This window comes from Pleurodeles waltl, chromosome 7 (assembly GCF_031143425.1).
Source record: "Pleurodeles waltl isolate 20211129_DDA chromosome 7, aPleWal1.hap1.20221129, whole genome shotgun sequence".
In the NCBI taxonomy this organism is placed as follows: domain Eukaryota; kingdom Metazoa; phylum Chordata; class Amphibia; order Caudata; family Salamandridae; genus Pleurodeles; species Pleurodeles waltl.
This window is the reverse complement of record NC_090446.1, coordinates 588,406,359-588,426,496: the sequence shown is the minus strand read 5'-3', so window position 1 is coordinate 588,426,496 and position 20,138 is coordinate 588,406,359. Positions and strand designations below refer to the sequence as shown.

Here is a 20,138-nt window from a genome sequence, read left to right as displayed (position 1 = left end):
GACATGTTACATGGCCATATTCGGAGTTACCATTGTGAAGCTACATATAGATATTGACCTATATGTAGTGCACGCGTATAATGGTGTCCCCGCTCTCACAAAGTCCGGGGAAATGGCCCTGAACTATGTGGGGGCACCTTTGCAAGTGCATGGGTGTCCTCACACTTAGTAACTTTGCACCTAACCTTCAGTAAGTGAAGGTCAGACATATAGGTGGCTTATAAGTTACTTAAGTGCGGTGAAAATGGCTGTGAAATAACGTGTGCGTTATTTCACTCAGGCTCCAGTGGCAGTCCTGTGTAAAGATTTGTCTGAGCTCCCTATGGGTGGCAAAAGAAATGCTGCAGCCTATAGGGATCTCCTGGAACCCCAACACCCTGGGTACCTAGGTACCATGACCATTACCCCGGGGACCTGATTACCAGAGTTGATAAGCCCTTTTGTGAGGGAGGTGGTATAGCGATTACTTCAAAAACCTCCCTGAATCATACGCTGGAACCAGTGAGGCCAAAACTTACTGATATATGTGAAATGGTACAATTCCAACTAAACGATAATCAGGAGTTAAACTTTCTGGGCTCCTGATCTATCGTCCCCCTGATCCTCATTCCCAGTTTTGTGAAAAATGGGACCAAATTATAGAACCTTAACTTACCAGCCGCAAAGTGGTAATCTTAGGTGATTTTAATTTACACTTGGAGGATACTGGCTGCAAAGAGGCTATCACCTTCCTCTATCACATGTACAGTTTTGGTGTTACATCCTTAGTGAGTGCCCACACACATAAAGCGGAACATACCCTTGATGGTATATTTTCAAACACTCCAAACGCTGAAATTGGGAACATTTTCCCACTCAGCTGGACAGACCACAAGGCAATTACCTTTACGATTCTACCACAGAGGCCAGAAGAAACAACTTTCTGTGAGCCAGTCATGTGCAGAAGTTAGAAAAGAATTTCCCAGACTGATTTAGAAGTGGCATTAAATAAAGCGCTTGTGGAAAGGAATACTATGCAGAATCTTAGTCCAGAAGCTTTTAAGGATGAGATTAGAGTAGCAATTGAGGAGATTGCCCCTTCAAAATGTAAGGTATGCCTGAGATCCAGAGCGTCAGCACCTTGGTTTTCTGAAGAATTAAGAGCCCTTAGAAAAATCTGCCAGAGACAAGAATGCAGTAGGTGGTCCACCCAGTCCATTGAAATAAGGGGCAAACATAAGGACAAAATCACCGCCTATAAAAGGGCAATTATAGAACCCATATCTGCTTATTATACATACAAAATAAGATCAGCCCTGAATACTTCAAAGGTGCTCTTTAAAACAGTGTAGGAAAGACCTATCTAAGCCTCAAGTGCAGCAGTCTCTGTAAGAGCATAGCAGACTATTTTAAAGAAACAATTACGAAAATTGTCTCAGAAATGGATCTCTTGGTAGATGAGGTTCATCGACCAGGAGAAACAGAGAATTTTAAAAACAATGAACCCTCTAGCTTTTAATTTCTTTTCACCCATAACCCACACTCAATTTTTTTTTTTTTTTGTGCAATTGCATCAGGACCCCCGATGACCCATATCCCCCTAAAGTTCTACAACTGGCACCAGATTTGGTTGCCACTTGTATAGAAACAGTTTTGAATTACATGATTAGTTCTGGGATCCTTCCTCAATAATGGAAAGAGGCAATAGTTATCCCTTTAAACAAAAACCCTAACCGAGCGTCGGGTGATCTTAAAAACTTAAGACCCATCTCACTGCTGCCTGCCCCAGCTAAAATTCTAGAGAAACATATGCACCAGAGTTTGATGGAATTCATTGCCACGTTGAATATTTTAGATACTTTTCAAAATGGGTTCTGCGGTGAACACAGCACGGAATTGTTTTGGTGGTTGCGGCAGACCTCATTCAGTCTCAAGTGCACCAAGGTGGGCCTAGCATCCTGGTGATGCTGGATTTATCCGCAGCATTAGATACGGTGTCCCTAATCCGCCTGTTGCAAAGATTGCACCAGGTGGGGATAAGGGACACTGCACTGGCTTTATTGAGTTCTTTTCTCACTACTAGAACTCATACAGTTAGCTGTGGAAAGTTTAGGGCTTTCCTCTTCTGACTTCCATGTGTTCCATAGGTGTCTTCATTAAGCCCTACATCATTTGACCTCTACAGGGCTCCACTTACATCCCTGGTGCTATCTTTCGGCTTCTAGGTTCAGTCTTAGGCAGACAATACACAGATCAATGTTTCGGTGTTTGATGATATAGAGGCTACGGCTGAAAGTGTCAAAGTATGTGTTATAATTAACATTGTTATGTTTATCCTCTTCCAGTTAATATCACATGTTATTATATTACATATGATATAATGCTTCTACTCATTTTCACCTCTCCTATAATCTATAATAGAACATTCCTTCAGTTGAGAAAGGAGTCTGCATTAGAATGTTGCAATGCGTGTATTCTAACCTGTCAAGCTAGGAGAGCAGACTGAGGTGGAGAAAGGAGACGCTTAATAAACTTTACTTACAATATTCCTTGTTTCATCTGGTGATTATGATTCAACATTGTCGTTGACTGGCCTGCATAAGGGGGCAGTGAGGTCCCCTCCCCTTCTGTGTGCCCTCCACTTCTACTCTACATGAGATCCTGCACCCTCGGTTCTCCCCAGAGAGAGAGATCTGAGCTTCTGCCCTCCATTTTATCTTCCGGCCTAATATTCAAGGTACTGTAAATATCTTCGATATCATCTAACCCTTCCCTCACCTCCATTTGTGGTCTATTTTTCTTGCTCCTGCAGTAATCCTGTATTTTGGGCCGCCTGCACTTCCGTTTGGTACTACTGCAGCCTTCCAGGGAAGGGATCTGGTGCTTCCTCCTGTGCACCGGCTTTAAATTGAATTAGAGTTTGTTGACAAAGTATTTCCGGGAGGAGGCGGTCTAGGATCCTGCACCTCCCATAACAGGCGTGTCCTCCATGCCCCTTCTGACTAAGGATCTTTTGATAGATGTCCCCTGGCTGAATTCTCTCCTACGGTGATACACTCACCATGTAGTGCAATCAGCGTGTCACGGATGTCTTTTCGGTGACACGCACTCCACCACAGGTCAACTTAAAAGAATTTAGTACCAACATTGAAATTTCATAACATCACTAATGTTACCGACTTCTCCTACTCAACAGTGTTGCTTATTCTGTATTAACATTCGGTGACGCGCACACCATACGATCTATGTTTTAATGAGACATTCCTCCTTTGTGAAACAATTCTTTCATCTTTACAAATTCCACACGGTGACATGCACTCCTTGCATATTTTCTCAGCGAGCTTTACAAATCCTGTGTAAAATTTTCACATTTCAATTGTATAAGTACATAATGTAATGCATGTATTTTGTTACCCTAGATTGCCAGCTACAGGCCCTTTGTAGTATCTACTCCCTAATTCATTGTGTATGTGTAATTCTTAAAACATTACGGGGGTCATTTTGACTCCTGTGGTAAAAACCGCCTACCACCACAGCGACAGGCACCAAAAGACCGTCGCCGTGGCTACCAGACGTCCGCCGGATTATGACCACAGCCGGATTTCCGCCAAAAGGATGGCGGAAATCCGGCTGTGGCCATGCCGGCGGATGGCGGTAAAGTGGCACTGCTGCCAGCAGCATCGCCACGCCAGTAGACAGCCGCAGACCGTATCATGACACATGATATGGCCTGGGGGTGTTCTGCTGGCGGCGCTGCTACCTTTTGTCCCGGAGGACCCCCAGACAACAGGTAAGTTGGGTGCTCCGACAGGGGAGTGGAGGTGGGGGGTGTTGTGTGTGGGTGTGTGTGTGTATATCTGTGCGTGCGCGTATGCGGGTGTGTGTTGCGTTTTGTATGTGTTTGCATGTATGGATGTGTGAGTACGTGTATGTTGTGTTGTGTGAATGCGTGTATGCTTGTATGTATGTGAGTGTGTGCGGATATGTGTGTGAATGAATGTATGCATGCATGGATGAATGTGGGAATGGGTGTGTGTATGCGTGTGTTCGTGTGTGCATGAAGGTGCGTGTATGTAGATGGGGTGGTCTGGAGAGGAAGAGGGGGTGGGGGGAATCTGTGGAGGGGGAGGGGGCGGGGAAGACCTCTATCAGTGACAGGGAAGGGCTTCCCTGTCACTGATATTGCCTACTGGCATGGTTTTCGTGGTGGTATGGTTGCCACAAAAACCATGGTGGTAGACGGGGTCATAATCCCGTAGGCGGGCAAGTGACGGCCGCCGGGCTGGAGAGTGAAGTCTCCAGCCCGGCGGTCATTACCGCCGTGGTGGTCAGAGTGGTACATTGGTGGTTTGGCTTTAGCCAAACCGCCAATGTCTTAATATAGAGAAAAGTACCGCCAGCCTGTTGGCAGTACTTTCCTCCATTTTAACGCCGTCCGCCAGGGTCATAATGAGGGCCTATATCTATTTTTTTATTATTTTCACATAGTTGATTATCTGGTGGATTACTGTTCTTCTTAGCGAATGCATATCTATTGGTTACCACTGTGTTATAAATAATTTTACTAAGCACTAGAAGCACAGTTACTCACGGACACTCCACAGAAACCATTTAAAAGTGTTTTATGCAGAAAGGTATTGTCCAATATGTGATGCAATTATTAATTGTTTATGAGATTGTACAAGTGCATTTAAATCAAATCATTGCTCCTATATTCCCCAGTTATCTCCACACCATTTTTCTACACCATTTTCAGGAAAGTATTCTCTTCTTACAATGGCAGCTGCCAGTATGTCACAATCCCCACCATTCTTAAATGAGTTTGGGGAACCCAATGAACCGTGGAAAGAATGTGTGCACATCTTCGAATCATACCATATAGCCATTGGGGGTGAAAAATTTTGCCCAGTAATAAAACAACACATTTTATTGCACAATTTAGGATCTCATGGCAGGAAAATTTTTGAAACACTTCCCAAATCCCAGAATGAAGATGACAAATCAGACGAATATAAAATTACTTTATTAAAACTTCAAAATCAATGCGGTGACAAAATCACCCCCTATGTGTTTCCAAGATGATATCCTCCTATATTGTTCCACTGTAGAGGAACACAATAAATTATTACATAAAGTCCTCATTAAACTCAGAGACGCAGGCCTAACTCTAAAAGGACAAGTGCCAAATCGAAGGCAGTGCTGTGGACTACTTAGGCCACACCATATCTAAAGATGGTTTTAAACCTAAACTATGCCTACTTGAGGCAACAAAGGAAGCCCAAGCTCCAGGAACTAAAGATGAACTCAAATCATTCTTAGGATTGGCAGAATATATGGCAATATACGTTAAAACCTTTGCCAGTATAATAGCAAATCTGAGAGAACTATTGAAGAACCGCACTCATTACAAATGATAAGAAGAACATCAAGAATCTTTTGAAAAATTGAAAGAAGCCATGCCAACGGCCCCATATCTATGCAGATTCAACCCCAATAAAAAAAACATACTAACTACTGACACCAGCAACAAAGGTTTAGGGGCCACTCTATCCCAAATAGATAATGGTAAAGAAATAATTATTGCATTTGCCTCACGGTCTCCTAATCAGTCTGAAATGAACTACTCTGTAGTTGATAAAGAAGCTTTAGCATGCTTCTGGGGAGTCAAACACTTCAAATTCTTTTTATGGGGTCTGAAATTCAAAATACGCACAGATCATAAACCTCTCACGTATATGTTCACAAGCAAGGGTGCTTCCAGCAGTACTCCACATGTAGCTAGTTGGGTTTTAGGGTTAGAAAGCTTCTGGTTAAAAATAGAATATGTTCCAGGAAACCTTAATACAGCTGCAGACTTCCTTTCAAGAGTTCCGTTGAACAAAGAAGAGGATTATGAAATCTTAGAATATCCCATTTTAGAAATCAATTCCTCAGCCATCACTAACAAAGAATGAAAAGATTGTACTGTTAAGCATAAAGGGGGTCATTCTGACCCTGGTGGTAATTACCGCCATAGCGGAGGTCGGCGGTAGCACCGCCAACAGGCTGGCGGTGCACCGCTGGGCATTCTGACCGCGGCGGTTCAGCCGCGGCCAGAAACGGAAAGTCGGCGGTGTACCGCCGACTTCCCGCTGCCCTTGAGAATCCTCCATGGCGGCGGAGCACGCTCCGCCGCCATGGGGATTCTGACACCCCCTACCGCCATCCTGTTCCTGGCGGGTCTCCCGCCAGGAACAGGATGGCGGTAGGGGGTGCCGCGGGGCCCCTGGGGGCCCCTGCAGTGCCCATGCCAATGGCATGGGCACTGCAGGGGCCCCCGTAAGAGGGCCCCACGAAGAATTTCAGTGTCTGCTTTGCAGACACTGAAATTCACGACGGGTGCAACTGCACCCGTCGCACCTTCCCACTCCGCCGGCTCCATTCTGAGCCGGCGTCCTCGTGGGAAGGGTGTTTCCCGCTGGGCTGGCAGGCGGACTTTCGGCGGTCGCCCGCCAGCCCAGTGGGAAAGCCAGAATGACCGCCGCGGTCTTTTGACCGCGGAGCGGTCTTTCGGCGGGAACCGCTTGGCGGGCGGCGACCGCCGTCCGCCGCGGTCAGAATCACCCCCAAAGTCTTACAACATTTAAAAAACTACATAGTACAAGGTTGGCCTAAAATTAACAAAGAAGTAAATGAGGAAATCAAGCAATTTTGGTAAGTGCGCCAGGAACTCAACATCAATAACAACTTAATAATGAGAAACAAGAAAATATAAGGTTCTAGATCTTGTACATGAAAGCCATTTAGGCATGAGCCTCACTGAAGTGAGACTAATAGACCATTACTGATTCCCCAGTATGGATTCAGCAGTAGAATCAAAAGTAAAAAATTGTACCGTATGCTCAAATAGTGACAAATCCAAAGTAACTCATAAAATTCCCACTTCTCCAGCATCTGTTCCTGATAAACCATAGGAAAAACTGGCTCTAGATATAATTGGCCCCACAAACCATAAAGGACTATTAAAACTATTTGCATTTGTATTAGTCGATTATCAATCCCATTGGGTGATCGCAAGGATGATAAATCAAATTACTACAGACTCCCTTACAAAAATTGTAAGAGACACGTTTACCACTGAGGGTATACCTTCCACAATCATTACCGACAATGGAGTACAATTTACTTCTTTGGCTATGACAGAATTATTAATGAAACTTGGCATCACACATCTAAAGACTGCATTATACTGCCCCAAAGCCAATGGTATGGTTGAAAGAGTAAACAGGATGATAAAACAATGTATCCAACTCACTTGCATCAATCACATTCTAGTAGAAAAGGCAATACAAGACATGCTCTGGGCATATCACACCACCCCCAACCAAGTTACAGAAATATCTTCAATCACATCACTTAAGAGAAGGAAACCATGTACTAAATGTTTTCCTGGTTGGTTGGGGGGAGGAATGGGAGTAGAATACAATGCACAAATAAAGAAGAACCAAACTATATCACACCAAAACAAATACAAAGAACACTATGGGGGTCATTACAACATTGGCAGTAAAAGCCGCTTACCGCCGTGTAGAAGACCGCCAACACACCGCCGTGGCCGTGGAATTTCGCCACAGCTATTATGACCCACAGCTCGGAATCCGACAAAATTCAAACGCCCACACAGGTCCACCACACCAAAGGTCAGTGATAAACTGGCGAAAACAAAACCTCCACCGTCACGCTAACAGAAACACGCCCATGCTATCACGACCCACGAATCCATGCAGCGGTCTTTCAACCGCGGTATTCCATTGGCGGTACACACCGCCGCGCTCAAAATACACACACATCTCCAAAACACCGCCACATTGGACAATTCGAAATACACACACCTGATACACATACACACACCACTCCCACACAATCAATACTATATAAAACACACACCCACATCACCCACAAACCCCTACAACCAAAATTTTTGACGAAGGCCAGAGAGACAGCACAGCATAGACAACCCCACCATACAGAGGCACACAACACCATCACCCACACTACTTCCACGCACAAAACACCACACACCACTACATATCACCACACTCATCACCACATACACCACCCCACACATCACCTACACCACCCCATGGCACGGCAAAGACACCCCATGTTCTCGGAGGAGGAGCTCAGGGTCATGGTGGAGGAAATCGTACGGGTAGAGCCACAGCTATTTGGATCACAGGTGCAGCACACCTCCATAGCTAGGAAGATGGAGCTATGGCGAAGAATAGTCGACAGGGTCAACGCAGTGGGACAGTACCCAAGAAATCGGGACGACATCAGGAAGAGGTGGAACAACCTACGGGGGAAGGTGCGTTCCGTGGTCTCCAGGCACAACATCGCAGTACAGCGGACTGGGGCGGACCCCCACCTCCTCCCCCACAACTAACAACATGGGAGGAGCAGGTCTTGGCTATTATGCATCCTGAGGGCCTCGGAGGAGTCGGTGGAGGAATGGACTCTGGTAAGTCAAACCTTAACTATCATATCCCCCACCCTACCTGCATGCTATCACAGACCCCCACCCTCACCTCCTCCCCTATCACTCCAACTCCTCACATATGTACTACTAACACAAACCACCCATTCCAAACCCAAGCACTGCATGACACAACAAAGCATGGACACCCCTCACTAAAGCATGCCCACTGCACATACCCATAACACCCCCCTCAAACATCATCACACAGGTCCCCACACAGGAATGCTAGCACTGGGGTACACGCTCACCCATCCATTGCACACCATGACACACACAGATGCAATAATCATGCGTTTCCACCCCTGCAGGACCACTACCCAACGTCACCAGACAGGAGGGTCCAGACATCTCTACCCCACCCACAGAAGAGGCCCTCAGTGATGACAGCAGCTCTGTCCAACTGGATCCAGATGACCAGCCCGGACCATCGTGGGCCTCGGGACAGTCGGTTCCCCACACCCAGTCACAGGCCACCACAGACCTTCCACCCTCTGGTAACACCAGCACAGCACCCACCCAGCGGGCCCATACCTCCGTACCCAGGACATGTCAATCAGCTGTGTGTCCACCACTACAGGGAACCCAGGATATCCCACCACCCCAACAACAACAGGGACCTGGGGGCAGTGGTAGTGGGCACACGGTCCAGGGGACGGAGGCCCAGGAACACAGGGGAACTGGGAGGGCTGCTGTGCGACAGGGGGCGGACAGGTCTAGGGAACCCACTCTCCACAAGGCCCTCTCCTCCATCATGGGAGCCTACCACCACTCCCAGGAGACGATGGCAACGGTCCTGGCCAAGTTTCAGGAGACCCAGCGCCTGCAGGAGGAACAGTATTTGGGCTTCAGGGAGGAACTCAGAACCATCAGCACAGCCCTGGGCCCCATCGTAGGGGTGCTGAAGGAGATACTTAACACCAGGAGGGACACCGTGGCACTCCAAGGGGCTACTGACACTAGCATGGACGAAGAACTGCCCACCACCTCCGCCGGCGCTAGTGGACAGGAGACACCGGCACAGGACCACCACACCAGCACCCCACCCCCTGCAGACGGAGAACCAACCCGCAAGCGGTCCCTGAGATCCAGGAACAGGACAGAGCATGATGCCAAGACCCCCGCCATGAAATGAGACCACCCTGATTGTCATCCCATTGTCCCACTTTGTAACCCTGTCCGTATTGGAACTGCCCCAGCTCCACTTCCTATGCCCATATGGGCAGTGCACCTGTGAGACTAATAGACTGGACTCTGCCATGGACATTCCTCCACCATCACCCCTCACCATTTTACCACCCCCCTCCAATATTTAGCACTTCAATAAACACCCTTGAAGCACAAAACAATCTGGAGTCAGTCTGTGATTTTGAAAATGTGTATTAGCAATGACAGTGACAAAATCCGTTCTCAAATGTAATGTCAACATACCTATGTCACACATCTCAAGTCCATGAGGAATCTAAGCAGATGACACACGTTGGTAACCACACCTGTGAAACCGTAATGGAAATGTACAACTCAGTTACCATATACTGGTTGAAATCGACAGACAGGATAGAGGTAGAAGTGTGAAAGTACTTGTAGTAGGCAGGAATGTTTTCTCACCTGTGTGTCACTGGAAATATTGCTGGATAACTGAGTCCCTGTTGTCAATGTCTTCTTCCTCTGCTTCCTCCTCATCACTGTCCACAGGCTCCACAGCTGCCACAACACCGTCATCTGGACCATCCTTCTGCAGAAAAGGCACTTGTCGTCGCAAAGCCAGATTGTGAAGCATACAGCAGGCCACGATGATCTGGCACACCTTCCTTGGTGAGTAGAATAGGGAACCACCTGTCATATGGGAGCACCTGAACCTGGCCTTCAGGAGGCCGAAGGTGCGTTCGATCACCCTCCTAGTCCGCCCATGGGCCTCATTGTAGCGTTCCTCTGCCCTGGTCCTGGGATTCCTCACTGGGGTCAGTAGCCATGACAGGTTGGGGTAACCAGGGTCCCCTAATACCCACACCCGGTGCCTCTAGAGTTGACCCATCACATAAGGGATGCTGCTATTCCGCAGGATGTAGGCGTCATGCACAGAGCCAGGGAACATAGAGGGTCATTCTGACCCTGGCGGCCGGTGGCCGCCAGGGCCACCGACCACGGGAGCACCGCCAACAGGCTGGCGGTGCTCCAACGAGCATTCTGACCGCGGCGGTTCAGCCGCGGTCAGAAGCGGAAAGTCAGCGGTCTCCCGCTGACTTTCCGCTGCTCGTGTGAATCCTCCATGGCTGCGGAGCGCGCTCCGCAGCCATGAGGATTCTGACCCCCCCTACCGCCATCCTGTTCATGGCGGGAAAGCCGCCATGAACAGGATGGCGGTAGGGGGGGTCGCGGGTCCCTGGGGGCCCCTGCTGTGCCCATGCCAATGGCATGGGCACAGCAGGGGCCCCCGTAAGAGGGCCCCGCAAAGTATTTCAGTGTCTGCTTTGCAGACACTGAAATACGCGACGGGTGCCACTGCACCCGTCGCACCTTCCCACTCCGCCGGCTCGATTACGAGCCGGCATCCTCGTGGGAAGGTCGTTTTCCCCTGGGCTGGCGGGCGGTTTTTCAGCAACCGCCCGCCAGCCCAGGAGAAAACTTGTAATACCCGCCGCGGTCTTTTGACCGCGCGCGGTATTTTGGAGGGCGGCATCCTGGCGGGCGGCGGATGAGGCCCATAGTATTTACCTGGGAGATGTACTGGTCTGCCAAACATACCATCTGTACATTCATCGAATGATAACTCTTCCGGTTCCTGTACACCTGTTCACTTTTGTGGGGGGGGACCAGAGCTACATGGGTCCCATCAATGGCACCTATGATGTTAGGGATATTTCCAAGGGCATAGAAGTCACCTTTAACTGTAGCCAAATCCTCCACCTGAGGGAAAACGATGTAGCTCCGCATGTGTTTCAGCAGGGCAGACAACACTCTGGACAATACAATGGAAAACATAGGCTGGGACATCCCTGATGCCATGGCCACTGTTGTTTGAAATGACCCACTTGCAAGGAAATGGAGCACTGATAGCACCTGCACTTGAGGGGGGATCCCTGTGGGATGGCGGATTGCTGACATCAGGTCAGGCTCCACCTGGGTACACAGTTCCTGGATTGTGGCACGGTCAAACCTGTAGGTGATGATTAAATGTCGCTCCTCCATTGTCAACAGGTCCACCAGCGGTCGGTACACCGGAGGATTCCACCATCTCCTCACATGTACCAGCGGAAGGTGCCTAGGAAGGACAACAGCGACCACAGAGTCAAACAACTCAGAGGTATGTACCCACAGTCTACACAGAACACGAAACATAATCCAATGAGTTGCCTGTATGTGTGTTGAGTCTAGGCCTAGGTATGTGTGACGCAGTTGAAAATAAAGCCATGTGGGCCCCTGAGATAGCGGCTGCCTGACCTCTAAACTGGGACAATGGGATGTGAGGTAACGGCGCTGGCGTTGTACACCGTCGCAGTAGGCGGCCGAAGACCGCGGCGCAATGCTGCACTGGTTAACATTGGACCCTATGGGTCCCAGGAGCCAATGACGAAGTGCGCCGGCGGTGATGATATGCACCGCCGTGGACGTCACCGCCATTTTCTAGCTGTGCAATCACTCGATACCTGATCTTCGGCAGGAGAGGACCTACACTGCAAATGCTGCTGTGACCTCGGTCTGGAAGAGACTATAGCTCATGCGTCTGGGGAAAGGGCCCCTGTCTTCACTGCAAAGGAGTTGGAGAAGCTCGTGGACGGGGTCCTCCCCCAGTACACGCTACTCTACGGTCCTCCAGACCAACAGGTAAGTACACAGGGAGCACGTTGTATGGGCTATGCCTGAGTGGAGAGGGCTGGTTGTAAGAAGGAAGGGGCCACAGTTCTGCGTGCATGCAGGACTGTGAATGCATGTGCCACATGGCAAGGCTAGGGATGTGGGCCACTCACTTCGACGGTGCAGTTGCTAATGACTTCTCTTCTTCCCCTGTACATTTCATGTAGGTCATCGCCCACCAGAAGAAGGATATTTGGCGTGCCATCGCCAAGGACGTCCGGACCCTGGGGGATCCACCACAGACGGAGCACCCACTGCCGGAAAAGATGGGAGGACATTCGCCGCTGGAGCAAGAAGACGGCGGAGGCTTAGCTGGGGATGGCCTCCCAACGTGGGAGTGGTGCTCGTCGCACCATGACCCCCCTGATGTTCCGGATCCTGGAGGTGGCCTACCCGGAGTTGGATTGGTGCCTGAGAGCATCACAGCAGACACAAGGGGGTGAGTACAACATCATTCTGCGGACTTTGCGCGTTGTGAAGGTGTCTGGGTGGGGGAGGAGGGCTGTGGGTTCCCCTAGGCCTGGGCGAGTTCCGTAGGCTAGGCCCCTCCGTAATGCAGGCCATGTGGCACTCCACCCCACCTCTATAGAGTGCCAAGTACAGGTATAGATGCCCCTGTGTCATCTATGTGTGCAGATGTCCACCATAGCCATGTAGGCCATATCCCAGGAACTGCATCTGTAGAGCCCAACAGCGCGGCGTAGTGCAGGGGCCTGCTGTGTCTGTATTGTCTGCCAACGGTAGGGTAAGCCATGCACTCAACCTGTCTTTCTTCTGTCGTCCCCCCCCCCTTTTTGTGGTCTCCCTGTTCTTGTGTGCATCAGCATCATCAGATGGAGGTACAGTGGCACCGGGGCACGAGGGAGCTGCACCCCACATGGCCATGGAGGGCCACACCACGGACTCTGAATACACCAGTGGGACGGAGGGCGAGGGGAGCTCCAAGGCGGTCACAGGATCTGCTACCAGCGACATGGAGTTGTCCTCCGATGGGAGCTCCCTTGTGGTGGTGGCAAAATCTGTGCCCCCCACTTCTACAGGTACAGCCGCCACCCCCCCTACCAGCACCGCCCTCCCAGCAGCCCCTCAGCCTTCGCCCCGTGCCCGCTCACCCAGGAGGGTGGGCATCACCTTCGCCCCAGGCACCTCAGCCCCTGCCCCTGTTACCTCTGCTGCCCTCAGTTAGGAGGCCATTGACCTCCTCAGGTCCCTCACTGTTGGGAAGTCTACCATTTTGAATGCCATCCAGGGTGTAGAAAGGGAATTGCAACACACAAATGCATTCCTGGAGGGCATTCATTCTGGTCAGGCTGCCCTTCATCGACCTGCAAACTCTGGCCTCAGCACTGATGGCAGCCATTGTCTCTGTCTCTAGCCTCCCCCTCCAACTTCCTCCACCCAGACCCAATCCCCTGTGCCCCAGCCTATCCCAAGCACACCATCAGACCAACCTGCACACACCTCACCACACAAGGGAAGCTCAGGGAAACATAAGCACCACACATCCCACAGGCACTCACGCAAGCATCACACACATACAAACACAGCAACATCCACTGCCTCCACTGTGTCCCCTTCCTCCTCGTCTCCCTCCTCCCTCCCAGTCTCATTTCCACTCTCACCTGCATGCACTACCACTACAGCCACTAGGTCCCGCACCAGCACACCCACCAGCACACCCCGCTCACCTGCACTCACCACCCCCACTACCATTTACACGTCCCCTGTGTCCTCACCCAGTGTGTCTGTGATGCCCCCTCCCAAAGTACACAAATGCAGGCACCCACCCACCCAACATACATCCACCTCACAACAGCCTCCAGCGCATGCACCTGCACCCAAAGCCACAAAAGTTACACCTTCTACAACCACCTCCTCTTCCTCCACTCCCAGACCCCCTCCAGCTACCCGTCCCAGTGTACCTAAGAAACTTTTCCTGACCAAGCTTGACCTCTTTCCTACCCCCCCTCCAATTCATAGGTCCCGTACTAGCACCTCAGCCAAAAAATCTCCGGGACCAGTGGTGCCTGTTGTTAGAGGTATGTGGAGTGCACCGGGCACCAGGGCAGCCAGTGTGACACGGAGCCACAGCACAACCATTCCCACCCTGTGAAGCACCAGAAGTTGGACAGTGACCGGCTGGAGTGGGGGAAGACTCCAGCCAGCAAAGCCGCTCACAAGGGTCCCGGGGGGAGTGTCCACTCAGCTGTGACTCCTCCCAAGGTGGGGAAGGGGCAGAAGAAATCGCCAAAGTCTGGGAGGAGCAGCATGGCGGAGAAGACCGCCATCATCCCCGCTGCCCAGGAGGCCACCGCCAGCCCCATTGTCACTGGCCAGGAGGCCACCACCAGAGTCAGTGCCCAGGAGGGCAGCCCCATCGTCAGTGGCCAGGAGGCCACCGGCAGCCACAGCCCAGCTGCCCAGGAGGGCCCCGGCAGCCACAGCCCAGCTGCCCAATGAAGGACCGCCAGCCCCAGCCCAGCTGGGCAATGAAGGACCGCCATGGCAAGCTCCGCTGAACAGGGCAAGCACCGCTGAACAGGTCAGAAACTGCAAACTCAAGCACTGCTGAACAGGGCAAAGACCGCCATGGCAAGCACCGCTGAACAGGGCAAGCACAGCTGAACAGGGCAAGCACCGCTGAACAGGGCAAAGACCGCCATCTCAAGCACCGCTAGCCCATGAGCGGCAGGGGCAGTGACGCAACTGGGACCGTCACGGGGAGAGTGATGCACTCTGGGCACCAGTCCCCCTCCAGAACCAGTGGAGACATGCATCCACTACCTCTGTCCTTAACAGGATGAAGCACTTTGGGCACCAGTCCCCCTCTAGAACCAGTGGAGACATGCATTCACTCCCTCTGTCCTTAACAGGATGAAGCACTCTGGGCACCAGTCCCCCTCCAGAACCAGTGGAGACATGCATCCACTACCTCTGTCCTTAACAGGATGAAGCACTCTGGGCACCAGTCCTCCTCCAGAACCAGTGGAGACATGCATCCACTACCTCTGTCCTTAACAGGATGAAGCACTCTGGGCACCAGTCCCCCTCCAGAACCAGTGGAGACATGCATCCACTACCTCTGTCCTTAACAGGATGAAGCACTCTGGACACCAGTCCCCCTCCAGAACCAGTGGAGACTGTTATCCACTTGAGAGACTGTGGCTTTGCACTCCCCAGTTTGGTACAGTGGAAAAGCCACCCACTGTAGAGACTTGAGAGACTGTGGCTTTGCACTCCCCAGGATGGTACAGTGGGCAAACCACACACTGTAGAGACTTGAGAGACTGTGGCTTTGCACTCCCCAGGATGGTACAGTGGGCAAACCACCCACTGTTGAGACTTGAGAGACTGTGGCTTTTCACTCCCCAGGATATAGCAGTGGGCAACCCACCCACTGTAGAGACTTGAGAGACTGTGGCTTTGCACTCCCCAGGATACATCAATGGGCATGGAGCCCCCTCATGGATCTGGCGTGGTGCACTCATCCGGCTGAGGTGCCCCCCCTTCCCTTCCCCCTGCGGTGCCTGTTGTATTTCTATCTGATGCCCCGGCAGAGTTCTCTCCGTTTTGATCAGGTATGTGATGTGGGCTTGCCCATGCATTTTGGGCCCAGTGGTCCACGGACAATGAATGGTGCATTACCTGCACTACTAATCGTGATGTATATTTTGTTGAATGTATATATATATCTTTAAATATTTGGTTACTGTATTTTGATATATTACAATGGTTGAACTCATTTCCTTTTGTCTTTGCATTCTTCCGGGGGGGTTGGGGTTTGTTACTGTAATGTTTGGATATGCATTGGTGTGTGTGTTGTAGTGGGTGAGGGTCGGGGTGGGGGTGGGGGTTTTGCGTGTGTGTGTCCCTGACTTTTGCCTCCCCCTCCCCTATGTCGGAGGTGCAGTACTCACCCTTGTCTTCACCGCCGGCGTTGATGATGGTTATATAGGAGCAGGAAGACTATCGCTGGGAGAATTTGGAGTTCCGGTTCCATGGTGTCGTCGTTCCTCGTGGGGTGTGTAGAGGTGAGCGTTTTCCCTTTGAAATGGCTGTTTCCGCTGTGTTTTTATCCGCGGTGAATCCGCCCCGGAAAAGGTGGCGGATTGGTAGGTTGTGATACTGTGGGCGGTACATTGTCTTCCGCCTGTCTGTTGGCGGTGACCGCCAAGCTGTTTGTCTGTAACGCTGTGGCGGTCGGAGTGTTAAAGTGGCTGTCTTTGTTGGCGGTTTCCGCCACTGTAATAATTCCCATTTTTTTACCGCCGGCCTGTTTGCGGTCTTACTGCCGCTTTAACACCATCCGCCAGGGTTGTAATTACCCCCTAAGTCTTCAAATATGGCACTAAGGGCCACATGTACGAAATATAGGTTTTGCAACTCGCGAATTGCGAGTCAGAGCGAGTCGCAAAACCGTATGTCCAACAGTGTCAATGACACTGTTTGCGATTCGCAAGGGGGTCGCAAATGACCTACCTCATGACTATTCATGAGGTAGGTCGCAATTTGTGACCCCATTGGGAATGGCCCCCCTCACAGGGATAGTGGCCTGCTGGAGGCAGCAGACCACCATGTCTGTGACTGCTTTTAAATAAAGCAGTTTTTTTTTAAAATGCAGCCCATTTTCCTTAAAGGAAAACGAGATGCATTTCAAAAACAAAAAATTAAAGGTTTTCTTTTCATTTTTTCAGAGCAGGCAGTGCTCTGAAAAAAGGTTTTCGCTGCCATTCACAAAGGGACCCCTTCCCATTTGCGAATGGGTTAGCACCAGTTTGAAACTGGTGCTAAACAATCATACATGAGACTGTGACTCGCAATTAGGAAGGGAACACCCCTTCCTAATTGTGACTCGCAAACCCTTTTTGCGATTCGGTAAATAGTTTACAGATTCGCAAAAATGGGTCTGTACATCCCAAATTGCATTTTGCACATCGCAAACGGCCCAATTCACCGTTTGCAGCGTGCAAAATGCTTCGTACATGTGGCCCCCAAACCACAAAAGTGGGAGATAGGAGATTGGGTTTAAATCAGAAAACCAATGAGAAGAAGTGACGACAGTTCCAAGTTCTTTGATCCTATGAGAATTGCAAATGTAAAACGCAATGTAATCATAATGGACAATGGGTAGATGTGGAGTATGGACAGATTAGTTAAGCACCACCCCACACAGAACAACATAAGTATCAACGCCACACCCCAATCCAAACACAAGTACTCAAGAATAAGAATTAAAATTCCACCAACTTGGCACAAGGATTGTTATGAAATAAAACCTTCTTTCTGTAACGTCATCCTTACCTCATACACATTGTTTAACAATTTTTTAGAATGGGGGATGTGTTATAATTAGCATTATTATGTTATCTCTTTCAGTTTAATCCACCTGTCATTATATAAATCATGTAACCTCATCCTTACCTTATACACATGTTCAACAATTTGTTTGGATAGGGGATGTGTTATAATTAACATTGTTATATTTATCCTCTTCTAGTTAATATCACGCTATTATATTACATACGAAATAATGCTTCTACTCTGTCTCACCTCTCTTGTAATCTATAATAGAACATTCCTTCCGTTGAGGAAGGAGTCTGCATTAGAATGTTGCGATGTGTGCTTTCTAACCTGTCAAGTTAGGAGAGCAGACTGAGGTGGAGAAATTAGACGTTTAATAAACTTTACTACAACTATTCCTGGTTTCATCTGGTGATTATAATTCAACAGTATGTATGGTTAACATTAGCAGGATGAAGGAGAACTGCCTTAAAATTAATGCAGAAAAAACGGAGGTTCTAGTTTTTGGTGCACAAAAATCAGTATGGTCGGAGATGTGGTGGCCTGAGACATGCAGCCATCTCCCCACCCCAGTAGATACTGCGAAGAATTTAGGAGTCATTTTTTATAGCAAACTGACTTTTGACTCCCAAGTAAATAGAACAACCAGTACTTGTTTTTTTATATTATTAAGATGTTGAGGAAAATATTACCCTTTATACCTCCTGGACTTAAAATGGCGGTATCTATTTCCCTGGTAAACTCTAGGCTCGACTACTGCAATGCATGGCGGTAGCAGCTGCCGGCCAGAGATGTCAATCTCCAGCCCGGCGGCCGCTATGGTACCGCTGGCAGCATTTTGAGCCAGCCTACCACCGTGGTTTTCGTGCTGTTAGCAACGCCATGAAAACCATGGCAGTAGGCCCTACCAAATTCCTTCCCTGTTACTGGTAGGTAGCTCACCCCCCCAACACTCCCCAGACAACCCCCCACCCTTCCTTCAACCACACTCCCCTCTTTCGATCCCCTCACCCCCCATACACGCACTCACCCGCAGAAACGCACCACCCATACACCCACTCACTCACACTGGCTTACACGCATTCATACACGCATACATCCAGTCATGTTCACATAAATTCGTACACACTGACATGCAGACACTCACTCACATTACCATTCTTACACGCATACACCCATGCAACCAACACTACACACACAGACGCATTCATGCACAGACTCACACATTTATGCACACAACCCCACACACACACCCACACACCCACACAAACAACACCCTCCAGCCCCTCTCCTGGTAGTAGCAGCGCCACCTTACCACAATCCGCCAGTATGATCACTGCCGGATTTCTGCCCTTCTTGTGGCAGAAGTCCGGCAATAATCATGGTATCGTGGACGGATGGTAGCCGCAGTGACAGCATTTTGGCGGCTGTCACTGCTGCAGTAGGCAGTTTTTACTGCCAGTGACATAATGAGGGCCTTAGTGTGAAATATAGTGACAGGTGAAAATGGTGCTGTCACCATACACATGGCATAGTGGAGAAAACATGACACAAGGCTTTCCACATAAGAACATTTGTAGCTGGAAGGAATCCCATTGTTATGGGTGATACCTTCAGCTAATCCTGGCTTTTTACCCAACTGTGTCCTACTGCTGGATTTTTAAGACCATAGTTATAATGTTTCAAGGCCCAGAGTACAATGTCATGTCTGTTAAAATGTATAGGCTGACTTAAATTGAGACACTTGCCATGGAGACATTTGGCAACTATTAATGTCCACACAGCAGCAGCGGCGCCTTAATGTAGCCAGGAAAAGTGTGCAGCAAAGCAGTGGTGAGCATTCCTAAAGCATTATGATTCAGGTGCTTTAGAATGCAGGGCTACAAATTAATCTGGTTTAATTCAAAATGTTAAAGGTTTCACAAGGTACTGTTCTCTTGGCAAGATAGACTACCTTTATAATGTCATAATGTTCAGTATGGTGTAGGTGAATGACCGTACCTGTGTCCAAGAATTTGTTTCTTAAAACCTTTGAATACGAGGCTTTTATGTTTTCAACCCATTAGAAGTCATGTAAACCAGTAATAATACTGACAGAGTGAACGTGAGAGATGATGAGATGTGTGGGAGGGCAATGAGATGTCCGTGTGAGTAAGAGTGAAATATACAGACTTTCTATGCTGAAAACTGTATAATATAAACCCATTGAACATTCTGCCAGTGGGAAGATTGTACATACACTACATTACTTCTCCTTTAAATGAAGAATGTGCAAAAAAATAATCTCTGCAAAAAATAACATGCTTTGTAAATATGCAAAAATACATTTTCACCTATTTTAGGAATTAGGCACCTGATTTCAGAAGGTTTGGAAAACACTGAGAAAACACCACTGAAATCCACAAACTAAACACAAATAATAGGATAGCCTGAATAGTTCATGACTCACATTTTCCATAAAGGTTATGCAGACCAAATTTACATACTT

At 49.2% G+C, this 20,138-nt stretch overlaps 1 long non-coding RNA gene across 1 annotated transcript in view; it reads right to left on the bottom strand.

Moving 5' to 3' along the window:
- LOC138247284 (uncharacterized) overlaps window positions 1-2,890 on the bottom strand; it is a 308,446-nt gene extending 305,556 nt beyond the window's left edge. Inside the window, exon 1 of the long non-coding RNA XR_011194410.1 lies at window positions 2,758-2,890. This is a non-coding gene — a long non-coding RNA (uncharacterized lncRNA). The remainder of the gene's footprint in view (window positions 1-2,757) is intronic.
- Between the last annotated feature and the right edge of the window lie 17,248 nt (window positions 2,891-20,138).